The sequence below is a fragment of the Manduca sexta genome, chromosome 12 (assembly GCF_014839805.1).
Source record: "Manduca sexta isolate Smith_Timp_Sample1 chromosome 12, JHU_Msex_v1.0, whole genome shotgun sequence".
Taxonomy (NCBI): Eukaryota; Metazoa; Arthropoda; class Insecta; order Lepidoptera; family Sphingidae; genus Manduca; species Manduca sexta.
This window is the reverse complement of record NC_051126.1, coordinates 3,284,063-3,306,145: the sequence shown is the minus strand read 5'-3', so window position 1 is coordinate 3,306,145 and position 22,083 is coordinate 3,284,063. Positions and strand designations below refer to the sequence as shown.

At 37.4% G+C, this 22,083-nt stretch overlaps 1 protein-coding gene across 2 annotated transcripts in view; it reads left to right on the top strand.

Annotated features, from left to right (window-relative positions):
* The window catches only part of LOC115444835 (axin), a 102,144-nt gene that overhangs the window by 47,816 nt on the left and 32,245 nt on the right, over window positions 1-22,083 (top strand). For both annotated transcript variants that reach the window (XM_037437748.1, XM_037437749.1), the window contains exon 2: window positions 8,667-8,711. The gene's annotated coding sequence lies outside the window, so the exon portion shown is untranslated. The remainder of the gene's footprint in view (window positions 1-8,666; window positions 8,712-22,083) is intronic.

The following is a 22,083-nucleotide window of genomic DNA, read 5'->3' as shown; positions in this document are numbered from 1 at the left end:
TATAAGGGAGTGATTAACGAATATTTACAACTAGGGCACATGCGAACAGTTGAAGAAAAGGACGAAAAGGCACACGAAGCAGTATATTTACCCCATCATGCTGTTGTACGAATGGATAAATCAACCTCAAAGGTTCGAGTAGTATTTAATGCTTCCAGCAAGAATAAGCGAGGGGTTTCATTAAACGATTGTTTAATGGTAGGTCCTAAATTGCAGCCAGATTTAAGACATTTAGTTTTTCAATGGAGAATCTATCCAATTGTTATGGTGGCGGACATTGTCAAAATGTATCGTCAAGTTCGCATAGCAGAACAAGATGCTAAATTTCAACGCATTGTGTGGCGCGATAATCCTGAAGATAAAATTAAGGAATTTGAATTAATGACAGTCACATTTGGTACCGCTTCAGCACCTTACTTAGCGGTTAGGGCATTACAACAATTAAGTGATGATGAAGCAAAGGATTACCCAATAGCCGCACCACAAGTAAAAGAATCATTCTACATGGATGACTTAATGACTGGATGTTTTGACACTAAGGAAGGAGCCTCACTTTATAAAGAGATGAACGATTTACTTTTAAGAGGTGGATTTCAGCTACAAAAATGGAACAGTAACAATGAAGAATTATTGTCATACTTCCTAACACAAAGTAATAAACAAGAGTTATATGGGCAGAAAGACAATATAGAAAAGAACACAGAAAAGTTCAGTAAAGAAATTAAAATAGACGACATTACGAAAATATTAGGTCTTACATGGGACCGTTGCGAAGATAATTTTAGATATTCTGTGAATTTACCCAAGAAGAGTGAACCAGAAACACAAAGGTCAATTATGTCTACAATCGCCCGGTTATATGACCCACTGGGATGGATTGCACCGAGTGTGATAGTTGCAAAAATCTTTATTCAAAGGTTATGGTTGGCAGGTGTCGATTGGGACGAACCCATTTCAGCAGATTTAAAAGAAAGTTGGGACGATTATCGAAATCAGTTACCAAAATTATCTGAAGTTCGTATTCCACGATGGTTACATATAAAGAAAGATACTGCTGACATAGAACTCCATGGATTTTGTGACGCATCAAAATTAGCGTATGCTGCTGTGATTTATGTAAGAATAGTAGATGATGATGGCAAGATACATGTCTCATTGTTAACATCCAGAACAAGAGTTGCGCCGATCAAGCAAGTTAGCATTCCACGCTTAGAGCTATGTGGTGCAGTACTGCTAGCAAAATTGTTAGCCGAAGCAGCTGAAATACTAAGAATAAAGAAGAATAAGATAAAGGCATGGACTGATTCAACAGTAGTTCTTGCATGGCTAAGTAGCCACCCCAGTAGATGGAAGACCTTCGTAGCAAATCGAGTCTCCGAAATATTAACAACACTAGACTCGTCTCAATGGTATCATGTGTCATCCAAAGAAAATCCTGCAGATTGTGCTTCAAGAGGAGTTCAACCGGCCTCGTTACCAGAGAATACGCTTTGGTTTTCAGGTCCTTCACTTCTTAAAGAAAAGATGATAATATACAAAAGACCAAACGATCTAAAAGTTGATCTGGAAGAAGCTATAAAGGTACATCTTAATAAAACTGAAGATGATAGCATTATACAACGATATTCATCATTACAGAGGTTGATACGAGTCATAGCATACTGTCGACGGTTTTATAAAAGAAAAGAATACAATAAATTAGACTTAAGCAAAACCGAGATAGACGAAGCGTTATTGTGTTGCATACGAAAAGTTCAGAAGCAGGAATTTTGGGAAGAATATACGCAACTGCAAAAGAATAATAAAGAATTCAAGTTAAAAGGAAGCAAGATAAGTGCATTAGGTCCCTATCTCGATGAAAAGGGATTAATCAGAGCTACAGGAAGGTTAGAAAAGTCACAATTAGATGAACAAACGAAACACCCTATAATTTTACCTCACAACTCACATTTGACAAATTTGATAGTGGCAGATGCGCATAAGGCTACGTTACATGGAGGTATTCAACTAACAATAAATTATTTAAGGACAGCTTATTGGATTATAAAAGCAAAAAGTATTGTCAAGCAACACATAAATAAGTGTGTAAAGTGTGTCCGACAAAATGCAAAAATTCGAACTCAGTTTATGGGATCTTTACCATCAGTTCGTTGTACTCCAGCTAGAGCATTTAGTAACAGCGGAGTAGACTACGCGGGACCCATCAATATAAGAACAAGTAAAGGAAGAGGAAATCATTCCTACAAAGGTTATATTTGTCTATTTGTATGTATGTCCACACGTGCTATACACTTAGAATTAGTTAGCGACATGAGTACTCAAGCATTTTTAGCAGCCTTCAGAAGGTTCGTGTCCAGGCGCGGTCATTGTTCCCATTTATGGAGTGATAATGGCACAACGTTCGTAGGTGCCTCCAAGGAACTTAAACAATTAGTTAAGGCAGCTCACAAGTCGGCTGCTGCGGAATTAGCAACCCATGGCACAGAATGGCACTTTTATCCCGCCCTCACGCTCCCAACTTTGGAGGTCTTTGGGAAGCGGGCATAAAATCGACAAAATTTCACCTCAAGCGAGTTATTGGTGATTCAATGCTCACGTTTGAAGAAATGACCACACTGCTTAACCAAATAGAAGCTTGTTTAAACTCTAGACCAATAACGGTCATGGACAACACCGACGTGATTGAACCTCTTCCATTAACACCAGGACATTTTCTAATAGGCGAACCATTAGTTACAGTGCCTGATCCTAATTATGAAAGTTCGAAGGTCAATTCACTTAGTAGATGGCAGTTACTTCAAAAATGTATCAAAGCTTTTGGCGACGTTGGAGTAATGAATATTTAACAAATCTCTTACACAGATATAAATGGACTAACAAAGTCCCAGAACCAAACATAGGAGATATAGTACTAATTAAGGAAGACGACTTACCACCTAGTCGATGGTTGTTAGGTCGAATACTAGAAAAACACCCAGGGCAAGATCAAATTACTCGTGTGGTTACATTACGCACCAAGTCGTCAATCATCAAACGACCTACGTCCAAACTATGTATTTTACCTGCTAATGAGTGACTGTTATTACTAAGTTAGAATTATTTGTAATTAGATAATAAGTATTAGTTAAGGTTTTCTGTATTCGTTACCAAATCAATGCTAATTTAGTTGTCATTAAGTTAAGTTTATTTAGGATATTGTCATACTTGTTTATATTCGCTCATTGATAAGTACAAATGTAATGTAGTACATTTATATTGCCATGGTGGGCGGAGTCCAACATTTGAATTGTGAAGACCATTTCGTCACTAAATGGTCTTGGTGGGCGGCATGTTCAAAGATCAATTAATAAAATAGACAATTTAATCCATCGAAAACTAAAAGATGGCGTTGTAATAAGTAATGACGTACAGTAGTTATAAATTAGGGCAATAGATGGCGCTGTACAATTTCTTTAATTTTGTACATCGCGATGTCAAGATTCTCCGACCCATATGTATAAGGGTTGGGGAATCTTACCTCGTCAGTTCGGGAATCCAAAGCAACCATGTAAATCAGAGCGAGTAGTGAAGGAATAACAGTGCGTATAAGTGCATCAGAGCGAGTAAGGTATAGAGGTAAACAAGTGTAACTTCTTAGTAATTATGAACTGTAGACTGTAGTGTTACTAGTGCTAATAATAAATATTGGTATGGGAAAGAGTGTCTTTATTGTGTGAACCCGGACTCTTAGCACACACACTACACAAGAGCACCCCCCAAACACACATACACCAGTTTTCAATAAACTATCTCAATTTACAATGTGCTTTCGAGAATTAACCAATTAAAAGAAGTCATTTGAAAGCATTAAAAAACTTTGCTTTGATTAAAAATAAATAAATAAAATGCATTTATCACGTAGGCGAACAAAGTTACACTTATGAGACGACAAAACAATTTATAATAATTATTATTTCTAAATAACAATTAGAATCACTTATATAACTATGGACATTTTAAACGAGGGGTAAAATTTATAAGGAATTGGTCCATTTTTGAGATAAATGGAAAAAAGCGATAGAGATCGTTAATAAAAAATGGCGGTTAAGCACTGATCGGTCTTCTGCCATAAAAATATGTCATAAGTCATCAGGTCATTTATATAAACAAACCACAATGCGACGGTCTCAGAAATCGTACAGCGAGATGAAAGAACACCGTTTAGGTTTCGACCAAAAGTTGAGAAGCCTTAAAAACAAATTTCAACTTGTAAACTCGAATTTCTCAACACAAAGCTGCTTCGGTTGTATTCTTATTTCTTAAAAACTGGCCTGATACCGCTTTCGCCTATATTTTTTCTATGAGAATTTGTTACAATTAAAAGGTGTGGATTTTTGGAGCTTTTTAGTGGTATCTTAAAATTTAAGAGGGGGATGGATTAGGTCAATGGTTGAAGGTTAAATAAATTGTCTATATAATTTTTTTTTATTCATATTTTATTGAATGTTTTAGTCTGAAATGACAACACAATTATGACTTGAGTTTGTACCTTCTCAATTATTGCTCGTATGAAGTAACGAACAGTTAACCGTAAAAAGTTGATTAATAACTTAATTATTCAGGCGGTAAGAGCCAACAAGTGAATGACGTCAAATTTATTATTTTTTTTTATTCAAATTCTATAAAAGTACTTTTATTGTATTATGTGTACAAAACCGGGTCCGTTACTTACCTATACATTTTTAAATTATTTGTCAAAATGCATAGTAATAGTGTGAGAATTGTTGAAATACGTGTAATTCACCAAAATGGATGAATACATTTTCAACCTCGCCGATCGCCATTGGTAGATGACATAAGCATTAATAAACCCTCACTGCGTGCTTTTCACCCACTTATTCCAGTAAAAAGTTTATGAGGCATTAGAATAACAAACTGTTAACCGAACGAGATGCTAAAAAAACAATTAGATTAACGTTTATTAAAACCCACTCTTGTCTAACCGACAATGCAAACATGCTTCTCCTATCGTAATCTAAAGTCAATAACCTTGCGCGGAAGAATTTATAAGAAAAAAAAGGCAGTTGGAATTTTGAGATCTTTGCCGCGTTATCTGCGGTCCCAGCGGGGTGAGATGAATATGGAGGGGTTCGGCGAAGGGGGGGCGGGTTGTAGGGCTCGCTCGGCGGCATTGTCCACAGGAGTTTATGACGCCGTGGCCCATCGGTTCCTGGAACGGTGGACGTATGAGCCGCGCCGCTCTACCTACGCGCTGTCCCTTTATGACGTCACCCCGCCGAATGTTTGCCCCATAGCACTGCATTAATCGGGCTTTGGAAGTTTCACAATTCGATTGATTTTGAATGCGGTGATTATTGCTAAATAAACTGCGATCATTTTGGTAATATTACACTGAAATTATTCTCAGATGTGTTGAATTTTTTCGTCTACTACGTCACTAATTTGTTTTTCAAAATATTTAGCACAAGGACTAAACAACATATTGATTGAATCAATTTTAAATTAAGTTTAAAGAAGTCGCAATCTCTGTCGTGTACATTTTATTTGAATATACTTATGTGGTCCTTTTTAAATAAATATTTACGTTACATGACTATCCTGTTAAGATCAAAATCAAATTCAACAAGCTTGACTTCCTTTTGACTTGACATTGTCAAGGTTGCAATTGATGTGACTTACAAGAAATATTAAATTATTTTACATATTAAGAAAGTCTTTATTATTATTTCAACGTATCTAATTTATAATTTGTGCTGCGTAATTTCATAATTGTAGACATAATAATGATTGTTGTTTTTAAATTAAAGTGCAATTGAATCATGTCGGTACCTCCAAATAAAAAATTAACTTATAAAAAGTTTTACGTAAGCATCAGGATCTTCATTACACGATACTACTTTTTATTAATCTTGATTTTGTTTGTAAACATCTTAGCGCGATGTCAAATCTTTATCTGCATAACATCCGTTAACAATCGTCTCGGTGTTCCTTCATTCAAACGCCATTGCAGTAACACTCAACAGTTAGGTACATGAACGTAATAATGCACGTGACGTTTTTGCCCGATCTCCCTTTCATTTTCGATTCATCCATCACCGGCTCGTGATTTGATACGTCAACCTTCACCGTTTGATATTCAGCTCCGGTGCCATCATTCAACTTTTTGTACACTATTACTTCTACAATATGATTATAATTTTCTCGCATCTGCTGCACGTTCAGCGTTTGCTTCTGGATTTTTGGCTTTATTTGTATTACGTATATGGTTGTTTTTTGTGGGTGCGACGTGCGAACATCGGCTTCCATTGAATAAAGACCGGTTTGGAGGAGGAATGCCGCAGCCTGGTGGCCGGTCGGCGCGGCGCGGCGGTCGGCTTTTTGCTTTGGATGCGTGCGCACGGCCCACGCTCCGGCCCGCCGGCGCCAGCGCCACTTCCCTCCCTCGCTTGATGCCTGATAAACGGCACGTTGCAAATATTTGATGTAATTTTATATTTTTATGGAGGTTTGTGTCGGTGTTGCCGTCGGGACTCGTATTGCGGTGTTTGTTTCCGCTGCGCCGCGCTGCGCCACCGCGGCACCGACGGAACTCTGCATTGCTCTGATATATAAACATCTCTACCTGAGTTATACTAACTTGTTAGTGGTTGTATTTTATCGTGTAGGAATATGTTAAAATGACTTGTGTATTATTTGGCAGTACCTACATTTTGATTCGTAATTTCTTTTTAATATTTTTCGCCACGGACGTTTTATTATGTATATCAATAATAATATTTTTACCAACTTTTGTAACTTCTTATTGTTCCAAATTTATACATCAATACTTCATGATTAGGGTAAAATTTTACACGCGATGGAAAAGTTGATTGTCCAGGATTTATTATATCAAGAATCTAAGGTAATCCAAACCGAAAATCTCTATGAGAATAAACGGCTATTTTTAAATTGTAAAGTACATTACAAATTAATTTTTTGTATACAAAAATTTCTCCGCGGCTCTGCTGCACGAGTCTTTGCTAAAATGTAATTAATTAGAAATAAAATACCAGCCCATTGACAAAATAGTGGAGTGAACAAGTTTTTGGAGTCGATACTGTAGTAGGTAAATATTATCGTTTCGCTGGCTGACAATACTGAAATAATCATTTCCATTTTTAGCCAAATTAAAATTTAAATCTCAGTTTTTCAACATCGATATAAATTAACTTAGGACCTTGTAAGAGTGAGACAGCGATTTATCCCCGACATAAACGTATAAACTTTACAATATTACAAAACCTACCATAGGCTTTGTTGGCAGCTTCATAGTTTATTTTGCTCCATCCAACTATCTGATTTTTTTTGTAATGAAAATGTGACTGTGAGCTTTTCCAGAGTAAAACAGTCTACATTTTGATAATCTGGGGCATGGTCTGAGTGCCAAATTTCTTTTAAATTTGTTCAGCGGTGTTGATGTCATGACATCAGTGGCGAAGGGTGAAATTTTCCGAATGGATACCCGACACAACATGTAAGTACTAATAATATATATAAGGACAGTCTGCAAATCGTTCTAATGATAATTAGATTTTATATAAATTACGAAAGCGAAGCCGGAAAGAATCGGGTTATATGGACTTTCGCCACTAGCGTATACCACCAGGCGAGCGACCTTGCTTATCCGGTGAAGAAAAACATCGTGAGGAAACCTGCACACCTGCGAAGTTCTCTATAGGAATTTCGAAGATGTGTGAAGTCTACCAATCCGCACTAGGCCAGCGTGGTGGACTAAGGCCTAATCGCTCTCAGTAGTCAGTAGTAGAGGAGGCCCGTGCCCAACAGTGGGACAGTATAATACAGGGCTGATATTATTACAAGCCGATAGGAATCGGGTTGTATCCACTCTTCGTCACTGTGTCACATCCAAACATCTATACAAACGTTGGTATTATAAATATTAGTATGTTGTAACTACAGACATTTCCTAATGAAAACTTATAATCTGTCTACACCGACAGCAATCACTCTAATAACCGTCACTTTAAAAATGTGTGCGTTCCGCGGAGTGGGTCGTAGCGAGTAACCGCCGCCATGCTGTTTACTTGACTCAATGGCTTCGTAAATAAACAGGGGATCATCCGGGCCCATTAGCTGATTGTTGATACGATTATTGTCTATGCTAAGTTTGTTTTGTGAGTCTTTATATAATTAAAGGAGTATAGGATAGTTTGTACAAGAAATGTAAATATCTACTAATTTTCCAGTTATGTCTATTATGTTTGGTGTAATACCATGCAATAGACGTAAGTAATTGTTTTTTAATAGAAAACCTCACGTTTGATCTAAGATCGGATTCACTTTATGGTTTATAACTCCGCTGCTTTGTCACTGAGCCATTGATGATTGTATCAACTCAATTATCATCATCTAACATTTTATGTTTCTACATGTTCATGATATTCTTGATACTTGGCGGTAATTAAGTTGTCTTCTCTGTAGTAGTGATTAAATCTACTTTAACTCCCTACTGATGAAAAGCAATACATCTATGTGATAATAATATGGCTTGAAATATAAGCAACCAAATATTTTTTCGGATTTTCGTAACCTAATTCCTCAAAATTAAATTTGTGTGTATTCTAGCAACAAATGCTAAATGTTAATGTGAATTCTCTTTGTTTCAGGATGTTAGCTTCCTCATACCCGGCACCATTCAGCTAAGTTTCAAGGTGAGTTGGTGTTAGCTGAAGGTCTTGGAAGTGTTATGGGATAATTTTTCCACGCAAATGCACTCACGCGCACATTCTTACTCACTAACCGCTGTGCGTATTCCACGATGTGAGGGCGAACTTATCCATATATCGGACATAAATTTAGTAGCAGTAGAAAATCTCAATATCAAAGCTTGACCAAGGGATCGAGCCCGAGAGCTCAGCACTGCAATCTTGCCATAATACAATGTAGCCACCGAGGCAATCATGATGATTTTTCCAGTGTCTCATTACTTATACATATATCATATATTTTTAGTAATATTAATCAAAACGACATAGTTAACCATCCTGCAGAATTAAGAGGCGGCCATAACGGCTTAATATAATAGCAACGTATTATTTCTATTAAAAAGCATTATAGCACGGTCAGCAGATTGAACACAATACTGGCGACATTTCCCACATTCGATTATCGAACACACTGTTGTATTGTTAACGATGTTACAATTTGTTGCGATCACGCATCGTCAGCAAAATCAGCAGTTTCTATACGAAACCAATGAATTAGGGAGTTGACATTTTCTCTACAATTTCTTAATGCCAATGTTGGCTTTTTTCTTACGGCAATATAAATGGACTAGTGTTTGATATGATTGTTATTTTGGTTGGTTAGTTTGAGATTAAGTTTTATTGTTTATATTGCAGTGCGTTTGATCTGCCAAATAATAAATAATAAAATGCTTTATTCATCACGTAGGCAAACATAGTTGCGCTTATAATAAGTCAAGGTACATGAGAATATTTAATTATTACTTAAATAAAGTCGCTTATATAATGGTCTCAAGGCTGGAGATTTGACCGTTTCAGAAATGTATATATATTTGTATACACTTGGAGTGATGGATGGTTAATAATATGTCTCTGGGGTTGGATTTTATTTACATGGAATAGAGAGTTGTGATTTTGAATTTAACTCAGTATTTATTAGTCGCACTTTGTATGTTTGTACTGGACCACTTTGTATTTTAAAATATACGCAATACTGCTGTGATTGCTATAAAACTATGTATTTTTCAGATTTTATGACGGGTTTTTATATTATAATATTAGTCAGAGTTACTTTAACTTTTCGGACGTCTTAGTCTCAAGAACACCGTAGTCTCGCCGTGACCATGAAGGCTGCAAAGTCTTTAAAAGGTTAGGATAAAATTATAATATAAAAAACCGCTATAAACTATAAAAAAAAAATAGTTTTATTCCAATGTCGTAACATTCGCGTAAATCTAAGAAAATATAATACTGTATTTTTTTAAAAAAGTGACCTACATTTGAATATCATGTACAGTTTATAAGTATTTGCAGTTTAACATTTTCACACAAACACATGCAAGAAGGAAACACATGAAACCTTTTAAAATCGAAACACAAATCACACACACGAAGTAACAAGCCAATGCGTTCGCGTATTAATATTTTAAATATAAAATAAACGTAATTACGTCGGCCGACATCAACCCAAAACTACCGATCTCATAATCCCATTACTTCTACGCGTTTACTCTCAAAAGAGGTAACAGTTTAACGTTAAATCCCGTTTCGTTGCATGAAAGCGATTTTTTTTAAATATTAAAACGGCTCTCTCAGTCTGTATTCACATGAGGACGCCCTAGACGGTAAATTAAGTGACATTAGAGCCATAATGCTAGTGGAGGGAACCGTGAAAGCGGAGTGCTGTTGTGCGACGCAAGGATAGCTCCAGAAGTGCGCGAACAGACGTGCACCTGGCGTGCACTCCGCGGCCCGATGCATTACTGCAAAATATTACAGCTTAAGGCACGCGCAATAAGCGCCCTATTAACTATTCATTTCAATGACGGACTAGTGTCAAGGAGTTTTGTGGGGCGGGTATTTTGATATTTCTTACGGTGCAGCGCTGTTTCCGTAGGCCATTGTCGCCGGACTGGAGAACGCCGGCTCGCATACGTCTCCGCTCGCGTGTGAACCTATTGTTTTGGCGCGGTGTTCAAGTGTTTGTAAATTGATGGACGATGTTTAGTAATTTTGCGGGTTGTAGAATGTACATATTTTATATCCGCCTGGATAGCGACCACATAAGATGTTAAAACCCACCATTGCGGCTAATGTAAGTGTGTCGCGCTCCGGCATCAGACTGTATATCCGGCTACAACAGGCCGGCATAATTGTGTCGACTGCTGAGGGGTAATCATCTCTCGTCAGTCAAAATTCCACCATCAGGTGTTGTGGGATCACTTTGCCATGCACGTATAGAAATAAAAAAGTTGTATGTTATAGTTCTACATGTATTACAATCTGTCGAATAAACTTTGAGAATCTTGCTAAAGAACAAAATATAATTATAATATGGACCTTGATTATATAGAAATGTATCAAAACACAATGCAATCAAACTCACTCGATACCATTTCGGCAGTCCGTTCGCCTTCACCTAAGCTATCGCTGAAACGAAATATACGTGCTAAAAATATTTCATATTTTTAATTACATCGCATTATATCTCGACAGAGCTTTCGTAACATCACACGAATGTCACTTTCCTTATATTACGGCTTGTTACACCGAAGGGAGAACAAAAACAGTCTACGAAGGTTAAATATTTTTCATTTACGTTTCTTGTTTTTATTTTATAACAGTTTAAATTGTTGGTGGACAACTGTTTATGGTATTGGATAATTTTGTGTCTCGCCTGATGGTGTGTACTACCATTGTCTATAAACAGTTCATAACAGCAGCAAGAATTATTAGATACAAGACTCTGCATGGCATTAAGGCTGTTAATTTTAAGTATCATGTGCTGAGGTCAAACCGGAACACATTTGCTGCATATTCCCAACATCATCGTGCCGTTACCGCCGCGCCGTGTCACTACCTGTCAAGAAATGGTCCGGTCTTGCCCACGTCAATATGTCCACATGGTACCTTACCACTATAAAATTTAATTAAATAAAATATATAATTTATACAATCAGAGAAACGTATTCAACGATCTATTTAATTTAAAATAATTGTACATTTCACCCGCCGCAACGTTGCTGTTACCCCACCCCGCCCCACGTCAACGCCTCACCAGCCCAGATGTATGGCCAACTTTTTATTATATTAGTTTATACGATACTAGATGAGTGCCTTGAATTTGTTTGTTCGATTCTGTTATGGAATAACAAACTTATTCGACAATTACATTCATAGTTTAGACTCCTAAAGAGATTAGGAGTGAGGGCACTGAGACACGAATGTTGTCAGGAACTACAAGGAACTATCAGTTATCAAGCTACAATTAGACCTGAAATAATCACTGTTCATGTAAAAGTTTGTCAGGGTGAAGGCGCATAAGTCATCACGCGGCTTCTCAATTTACAACGGCAACTCATTCGCTGCGCCTTGATGCCTTTGATGGATCCTGGCTATTTCAATATTCTGATGGAGACAACAAGTTGGACCCTTGAATATTTTTATGGCCGGAGTGACTGATGAATCAATTAAAACTGGTCGAATATTTTTCTCTTGATTTGAACCTGTGATTAAAGTTGCGCGTTTTTATATCATTGGTAAAATCTTCTTAAATCAATTGCAAAATTAGTGCCAAAATAACAAAAAGCGATTAAATAAACAAGCCGTAATAAATGCTTAAACATAATTTCTTCAATTAACTGGTGTAATAAACATCCGGGCAGACGGTGTTGACCTCGCTCCGTTCAGTAACTTAACCGTGAAACTGCGACACTGCGTGCACTGCGTAGTGTCACACATCACGTTCGACATGTACCAGTTTAATCTAATTTACACATGAACTAATTCGAGATGTACCAATAGCGATATATTTAAGTCGACGCGACACCGCGACCGGCGAGCGGAGACCGCCGCGCGTCGTGGAAACTCATGCCCGCCTCACGAAAACTGCACAACGGTATTGTATCTACAAATAGCGTAGCATTTAGCATAGGCGCCCCGGAGACGCATTAATTACTCTATAAATACTTGACAATGGAAAAGAACGCAAAAAACGCGTCGCGCGCCGTCCGAACGGCGACCGCCGCGGTTCCGTCGCGGCAGTGACGGATTGCATGCCTCGCTTGCAACTAATTTATCGAACACGTGACGGGTGAAAGGTAAAAAAACGTTAATGTCCCTTTATTTTGCGAGGATCGCGGATTAAATGTAATTGGACGCATTGCGAGCAAAGTGTTAAGCGTTACTCATAAGAAAAACAAAACAGTACAGGCTACCGCCTGCTACCGATTTCATACCAAAAACTAGAGTGTTATTGAGTTATATATTTAAATATCTATTGTATTATAATTGACCTTTTGTAGGCATTTCGCGGAGTGAGAGTTCCACAGGGACTATGTCTGGGTAAAAAGTGATCTACGACATTCATCGGCCAATAAACTATCTCTATGTAATGAATACGTCTCGTTTTAATTCTCTCTTGTTACATTAAAGAATGTCTGAACGACATGCGCAATAAATATACAATATGTTTTTTCTGGAGGAACCTATTTAAACACGTGGCCATTCACGCTTACATGTAACTAATAAAAATGTACACAAAAGAAACTATAAAAAGGTTCACAACATGTGGGTTTCCTTATACTAGGCACTTGTTTGACTTATCTTATGGTCATTACGTATGAATATCCGTTTTCCACTCAAACTTGGCTTTTTTCAAACTTGGCTTGGGAAGATAAATATATGTTGGTGCTAAATATCTCTTTAAATTGATAATATATTATAACGAGCATATAACACTCAAAGCCCTCCTCAAACATGTACCTTGGCTAACTTTACATTACTTTATAGGGCTTAGTTCAAATTGCTTGTTTATGATTAAAAGTATTTTAGTCTCGTTTATAATAATCACTTTTATAGATTCAATTCGAAATTGATTTCAAAATGTGCTTGATTAGCAACTTATAATGTAACAAATACTTAAGTCTAATAGTTTTTTTTTTATTGTTTTGAATGACGAGACGAGCTTGCCGTCCGCCTGATGGTAAGCGATACGTCCGCCCATAAACAGTATAAACACATTCCAACACCTTAAATTACAAAGTATTGTTTGATATTCCACTGCGCTCGCCATCCTGAGACATGAGATGTTAAGTCTTATCTCCAGTAGTTACACTGGCTATAATGTCCTTCAAACCGGAACACAACAGTGACTACACACTGCTGCTTGGCGGCACAAATAGACATTGCGGTGGTACCTACACAGGCGAATTCTCACATATAAGAGACCAACCGCCAGTAAAGTTAGTTTACCCCTTTCAATTTAAACCATCAAATATTGTGTAATAAGGACCGAAAGTATCAATAGTGTTATCCTTTGTTGAGTTTGAATATTCAATAGCCGACACAGCTCTCAATAAAGACCATAATAAAAACGTCCACTTATGTATTCCCTTTGTACAACTCCGGCGGTTTAACGTCAGGTTTAGATGATACGTTAAATTTATAACGTTAAAAAAATCATTAAAATATGTACTATTACGTAATTTATTGTTTAAGCAAAAGTTGTTTTAAAATAGTTTTTCGAGTCCTTATTGAATTTTATGTTTTTATGGCAGTAGCGAAGGGTCCATATAATCCGATTTCTAACGGCTTCCCTTTCGTAATTAATATAAAATCGAATCATCATTAGACTTGAAGACCGCATTTATGCATAAAAGTAGTTCGGGTTATCTTGTGGAAGTCTTCACCCTTCACCACTATTTGTGAGTGTAAGGAATGTATAAAATTACTTGATTCCCCGATGGATCTTGATATTAGCTGCTGAACGATATTAAATATTACCAACTAGACCAAGAAGTATTAAAAGGCTGTGTGAAATTAGATCCAAGTCACAATGGTGCCTGAAGACGGTCCACCTGCAAAGAGATAGATTAGTCCATTGTGTGTACTCTGAATGAACTCCACTCTTTTATCGGCGGGACATCGCTTTTCATCGAGATATTACTGCCATAGAAATGGTTTAATGCGAAAATCTTTAGAATATCGACCTTCGAAAGCTTCGGTCGGGAGCTCTTCTAGTTTATGATGGACAGTGTGGAAGAGTTTTATAGGTCTTACTAAAAATTATAATCAATGTTTAATCCACTTTTAGTATTTCTTTTCTAACGTTAAATAATTTTATACACTGAGGCACAATACTGAGGCGCTGATTTAAAAAAAATGGCAAAATAAGAAAAAAAACGAATACATAATTGATTAGAAAGTTATGCAGTACATTCAGCGCGTCTTTCGCAATATTAACACTGGATAAATCTTAACAAAGGGCAGAATTATCGGTCAGGATGATGATGGGTCACATAAAATATTCACGGGTCGGTTTTAGTCAATACTAGCAAATATTTTCCTATAGCAAAAGATATCACGCGAATCTAGCCAGCATCGTCCTAAATGTGATATAATAATCCGTGTATGAGCTCTCGGTAGCGACTCGCGATATTGCAGTTGCAATGATACCGCGATACGATATTTGTCGGCGGTGAAAATTAAGTTTGTTTTACACGCGTATCACAATATGTAGGGTTGCCAGGTAGGCGTGAAGCGCTTTACTCATATGTATGTTTAGAATGTGACTATGAAATGTCAATGTGTATATCTTTGTCGGGAACTACTGCCGTCTTCCGTTTATGCATGAGATCAGTCTATTAACATTTTTTTTTTATTTTTTTATGAATTAGGGTTCAATTATCTAATTTGTTACTAGTTCGGATAATGGATATTAAGGTCGTGGTAAAAGGACTGCACTGCACATTTACTGATTTAATCTTTTTTGGATCTTTTTACTTTCAGAGGAGTTAAAATTTAGTAGCTTGTTTTAGAAAAGGATATATTATCTGCACTAGTGGCATAACTGAGATGTAAATTTCTTTCATTTTTTGAAAATAATTGACCAAGTATATAATCAAATAACCTTTATATTACAGCTATGCCCACAATGTCGTCTGCGTGGACTGTGATACATTTATATTTTTCAATAATTACTAATTAGATGTTGATTCCAATGGGCGGCTTTGACGTAATAGGCCAACGAATATTTAAGCAAACTGACAAACCGACAATCGTACAACGCTATATTACTCATTTCTGTGACCTGTCCCAGTTATTTATTTTTAAAAATATTTAATGTACAATTTTATTATGTGTATAGATTTCAATGATTTTATCAAGATAATAAGATGTTATGATCTGACGGGTGACACCCCTGTTCTTTTGTAATACTGCGGTTCGATTTTATAAGACACTCGTATGTGCCCGTTTTTATTTCAACCTAGGCGAAAGATATTGCATGAAGCGAGCTTGCGATTGCTTTTTTATTTTGCCCCAGTACAAATACAATGACTTCGCATTTGTTGACATTATGTCTCAGGATGTTGGCGAAGAGCTTATCGCTAAATCCATCATAGGGCTGAAAAACCGTTAGCGTATTGTGATTGCCACTTCTACTTGTACACTCTACACTTACGGCTATCTCTTTTAAGACATAATAACAATGATATCTTTATATTTGTTTGTTCTAAAGTCTTGCACTTGTTTATGACATAAGTTTCCTAAATTGGAAGCTAAATTTAAAACAATATTCACGTAAATTATAATTATTATATCTCTAATCGGCCTGTCATGACTGAGGCTCGTGATCATTGCATGTACCGCATTTAGAGCGGATTATTTTTCTCCCCCGGTTTCTGTTCATCGCATCCTCAAGTAATATGTGGAACTTGGTGGCAGGAGAGTCTTTAATCTGGTCTGTCCATCGTGTTGATGCTCGGCCTCGAAAACGTTTGTCTTCGTTGCCACCAATGACAAGACTGCAGTGGCTAAGGGTCAATATAACCCGATTCCTATCGGCTTTCCTTTATGTAGAATCTAATGATCATTACAACAATTTTTAGACCGCATTCATGCATATTAGTACCTATACGTATGTTGTGTCGAGTTTCCTTTCGGAAAATTTCACCTTTCGCCACTGCAAGTCCAGATTCTCGCGCCCTTTCCGTATAACGCGTCCGAAGTACGCAAGGATCCGTTGGCGACATTTGGTGGCGAAATGTGTCTTCACTTTAAGCTGTGAGAGGATTGACTCCTTTGTGCGTTTAGCAGTCCATGGAATCGCCAGCATTCGCTTCCAGCACCATATTTCAAAGGCATCGATCCTCCCTCTTTCTCGATTATAATATAAAACTAAAAAGAGCATTCTCTAAGAACAATTACATGTTATAATTTTGTACACTCACATTATAGAATACCATTAATAAATTAATAAAGAACAACATCTTCTTTCATTGCAACACGCTTGACCACAGTTGCAATAAAAAACAGAACCGCAGATTAGATTTTAAACACATCAACCCAAGTAAACATATTAAACAGTGAGTCGTCTTATTGATTTCTATATAAACGGTTGGGATGTTTATCGTTCGGTTTGTTCATTTCCACGGAGCTTTGCCAGTAAACACAGTGTCGGCACTTCTCAAAGACACACTTGGTATATTAAATTTCCCGGAAGCAATGGCTTCTACACGAAATGAGGAACTATAATATCTTGTGTATAATTCGGTTAGGTGTTTTAAATGTAATTTGATAATATTTTTGTATGTCTGTATTGCGTGTAATTTCTTCTTCTTATAGTACCTCTCCGACTAGTGAATTTTGGCAGTCAGCTCAGGATATCTTCTCGGATATCATTTGTTTCTTGCAATCCCCGTCCACTTGAGAATGTTTCGCAACCTCGTTTTCTTTCCTTCGACTGGTTTTTCTTTCTGATCTGATTCACTATGGTTATAAAAACCACTATCTCGCAGTCCCTACGAGATGGGCTTCGGCTATAAGCTAGAAATATTTTAAATGTTGACATAAAATTATTTTTCGGATTTTATCCCGGTTTTTTATATTATAAGTAATTTCTCACATCGATTCAAGACTTTGCAGCGTTCACGGTCACAGGGCGGACAATTCTAAAATTTGTTTTATTTTAATATGTAACATTCGCGTAAATACAAGAAATCACTTATATTTTGAATAAATAAACACTTTAAGCGGACGTATAGAAACGTCATTATAGTTCCGACAGGACCAAGGTATTTTAACCAAAACAGATTTCTTTAAAATAAGCTTCACAAATGAATCCAACATAAACAATTCAATAACCCGTCAACGACAACCCCTCGTTTCACAATAAATCTAATACTTTTTATCCATAAGGTAACAATAAACGGGTTGTGTAAAGAACGTCGCCGACACCAGGGCCCGCGTCCCGCCGCGCTGAATGCCATTAGTGTCAGCCCCAGGCGAACTGTCAGTGCGGACACCGCGGGTGGCGAGGGATCTGCCCGCGACTCGCACTGTTGCTCGCAGGACTCTGGTTCATTGTGAATGCATAAAACGTGTAACTTTGTGCCAACTCACTTGTTTATTACTTATGGATTTCGTTGTGATATGGACATATTCATCATTGACAGATCGTACAAAAGTTATCAGACGATTGTTGTATCTCGTTTTATAATTCGATGTAATAATTACTGGCGAGTACTGTAACTCTACAGGGAACGAAAATCGCGTCGCAAAAGCTATCGCAATCGTTAAGTGTTTTAAAACATATAGGGGTTGTTGTTTTATGGTCAAGTAAAGTTATCGGTCTTATTTCACTGGACGAGCGCGCACTTAATTCGTTTCGCTGTGAATTCGCTTGCAATTCTCCAGTATGAAAAGAGCCTTAACTTTACCTGACCACGGTCGAAACAATGACGCCTAAGTTTACGCCACGCATCTATGGATCCGATAGTTTCATCTAACGCAGTTACTATCAGATGGCCGCAGCATCCGTTGCCAAGAAACTTTTGTATTTAACGCTCCTCCCGATACAGAGGAAAACTAGCGGGGAAAATTCGCGGCGGATGTGCTCCCGCCGCCGATGGCAAACTTATTTCGTTTATTGTGTTTATTTTAGGATGTAATGTTTTTCGGGACTCGTTCGAGTGGAACGGAGTTTGTTTACGTCTGGTCATTATGTTACCGGGTCGCGGTTAACAGATGGCGTTGATAGATATATCAACTGTGTTAATTGGGGTTGTGAATTATCGCTTGCTTTAACGGTAAAGGAAAACATCGTGAGGAAACCTGCATACCTGAGAAATTCTCTATTAGGAATATTCAAGGGTGTGTCTACCAACCCGCACTAGGCCAGCGTGGTGGACTAAGGCCTATTCTCTCTCAGTAGTAGAGGAGGCCCGTGCCCAACAGTGGGACAGTATATAATACAGGGCTGATATTATTATTAATTGTGGTTTATTTGGTGTGATATCCTTCACTATATGTTTCACGTTAGCGTAGTGGTAAGCGTATCTGTTAAGACTTCAGACGATAAAACTGTTCAGGTTTGGTGCCGAGGTCGGACATAAAATATTTCTATAAGTGTAGTAATACTAATCACAGGTAAGTTGCCTGGTTTGGCGATATGTTCGCAAGAGTCCCATCTTAGGACAAGATAAGCTTGTGAAACCTGTGGATACATTAATTAAATTAAACCCGGACCGGAACATGGATACTTACATATGTGAGGTTTAATAAAATATTTAATCATCGTAATCGATATTACTACGACTTTAATACTTTATAATAGTTTAATTGTATCTCATTCCTCAAGGCTAATCGCCCGAAATTCAAAAACAAAAAGTTGAGTATCCTTCCCTTTTACGCAAAATCGGTTAAAAATTAACTAAACTTGTCTTATTTATTTGTTATTACACCCACATTGTCTCATCTCTGTGACACCCAAAGGTTGACTGTTAGAAAATGCCTCAGGCATTAAGTCCGCCTGTATACATCTACAGCATATAAAGTTTTAATAAATAAAATAAATAAATAAATAAATATGGCGTTTTGCGTACATATTTGACGGCGCGTTTCAGGAAAGTCAACGTCAAGAGTGACACCGTCAGTCACTCTAGTGGAGCGTTGTGTCGACGGTAGCGGGGCCGACTATCTTAAATTGACTTTTGGGGGTACGGAACGGCCAGCGCAGCACGTTTGCGACCAATCGCTACAAAACGTGTTAATCAGTGTAATAGTAAACTAATTTTCGGATTCTATCGCGGTGCTAATATTTTATTTTCTCCCGACGTTTCGAAGACTTTGCAGCCTTCATGGTCACGGGGGGGACTGAGGTATTGTTCATCCGTAAAGTCAAAGTTACAATATCTACCTACATTTTACAATTATACAACTTTTTTATTTTTTTTTAAATTTTAGCTGTTGGTGGTCCGATCTACGCAGAATGAGCTCACAGTGTCTTGAAGTCTGGCAGCCGGTCTTTTGGGTTCCGATTTAATTAAATGTAGAACTGGATCCCAGGCTTGTGCAAGCTTCCAACCATCTTCCCTATTGAAATTAGGATGTTTTTTAATTTCAATAGCCTCGCGAATCATCCTAGGCAGGAATCGGTGTTCTTTGGCGAGGATTTGTGGCTTGTCTAGTCGCAGATAATGATTGGCGCCTCCCTCAGAGTGTTCAGCGACTGCAGACTTCGTCGAGCGTCGGTGTTTCACGTCAGCTATATGTTCTTTTACGCGGGTCCCTATATTTCTTTTTGTTTGCCCGATATAAGAGAGGCCACAGTTGCAATCTATTTTGTATACTCCCGGTTCTTGTAGAGGTATGTGACACTTGACAGGTGGTAAAAATTGACTAATCTTCTTAGGCGGCTTAAAATAAGTTTTTATGGAAGCACGCTTCAGGATGTAGCCAATCTTGTCGGTGACTCCTCTTACATATGGTAATACAACCGGAACACGTTCAACTGTGGCTGGTTTCACTCGGTTTCTGTGACGGCGGCGTGGAATTTGGAGCTTGTTGTCTCGCAGTACTTGCTTCACATGTTGCAGCTCAGCGGCCAGGTGTTTCTCGTCACAGATTCCTTGTGCTCTCTGAAACAAAGATTTGCCCACGGTAGCTAACTGTTTTGGGTGGTGATGAGATTCACCGTTCAGATATTTATCAGTATGGGTCTGTTTCCGATATACAGTATGACTTAAGGTCTGATTAGGATTACGGATGATTAAAACATCTAAGAAAGCAAGAGATTTATTGTGTTCTAACTCCATAGTAAATTGGATTTTATTGTTGATGGAGTTAAGGTGATTTAAAAATGCAGTTACTTTATCAGATGGTAAAATTGTGAAAGTATCGTCTACGTACCGTTTATAAAACCTTGGAGTGACCGGGGCTGTACTCAGGGCTGTCTCCTCGAAGTCCTCCATAAATATATCGGCGACTACCGGAGATACAGGGGAGCCCATCGCTACCCCCTCAACTTGTACATAGAACTGATTATTCCACAACATATAGCCAGATGGCATAAAATATATAAATATATAAAATATTAGCACCGCGATAGAATCCGAAAATTAGTTTAATTTCAATGTCTAACATTCGCGTAAACATAAGAAATCATTACAGTGTAATAGTGTTATAATGAGTTCAGATCCAGGGGCTTTCATATTTATAATAAGGTTTGTGAACAAATCACGTGCAGAATAAAACTGATGACGAACAGAAAGACGCGCCCGACCTGACCACAATCCTTCCGCGAAAGACGCCATCCGCAGACTGCGTTGCACGCTGATTTGAACAATGTGACGAATACTGATTTCTTCTGTTTACGCGAATTTTATCGCGGTTTTCATATTGTAATTTTCTCCCGTTTCGAAGAAGTTTTCGAAAATTATAATATAGAAACCGCGATGAAATCAATATAGTTTTATTTCAATATTGACGAGATTTAATCGTAATAAAACGTTGTTAGGTATATAATTCCATTTTACTATTAAGATGTTAAAATCGTATGATTAAATTAGTAATAATTAGTTAGTAAGTTAATATTAATATTATGTTTATAAGTATTTTAGTTTAAGCTAATGAAATATCTTGTCAGCACCAAATGTATGATCTAAGAATCTACAAATCGTAATACTCTTAATAAATGTTACTGTTTGTTCTCTTACGTCAAATAAATTCATGAAAGAAGAAAGCACTAATAAAGTCAGTCGCGTGCCTCAAATGTAATTGCGTGGTAATAGAATTAGAATGTACAAACAAAATAATAAACCGGCATTTTAATTCAACAACTAAAAGTTCATCCATGTGAATTGATAGGAAAGCGATCGACAGATTACGGGCGATACTCAAAACAAACAATATAAAAAAAATCAAATTCATATCATCAATCCGCCCGGCGGTCGGTTACCCCGCCGGCACAATTAAATCCGCTCGGCATAATACCGAACACCGGCTATTAAACAAATTGACAAAATCTTTTATTCATCAAACCAATCATGCGTCCCGCCGA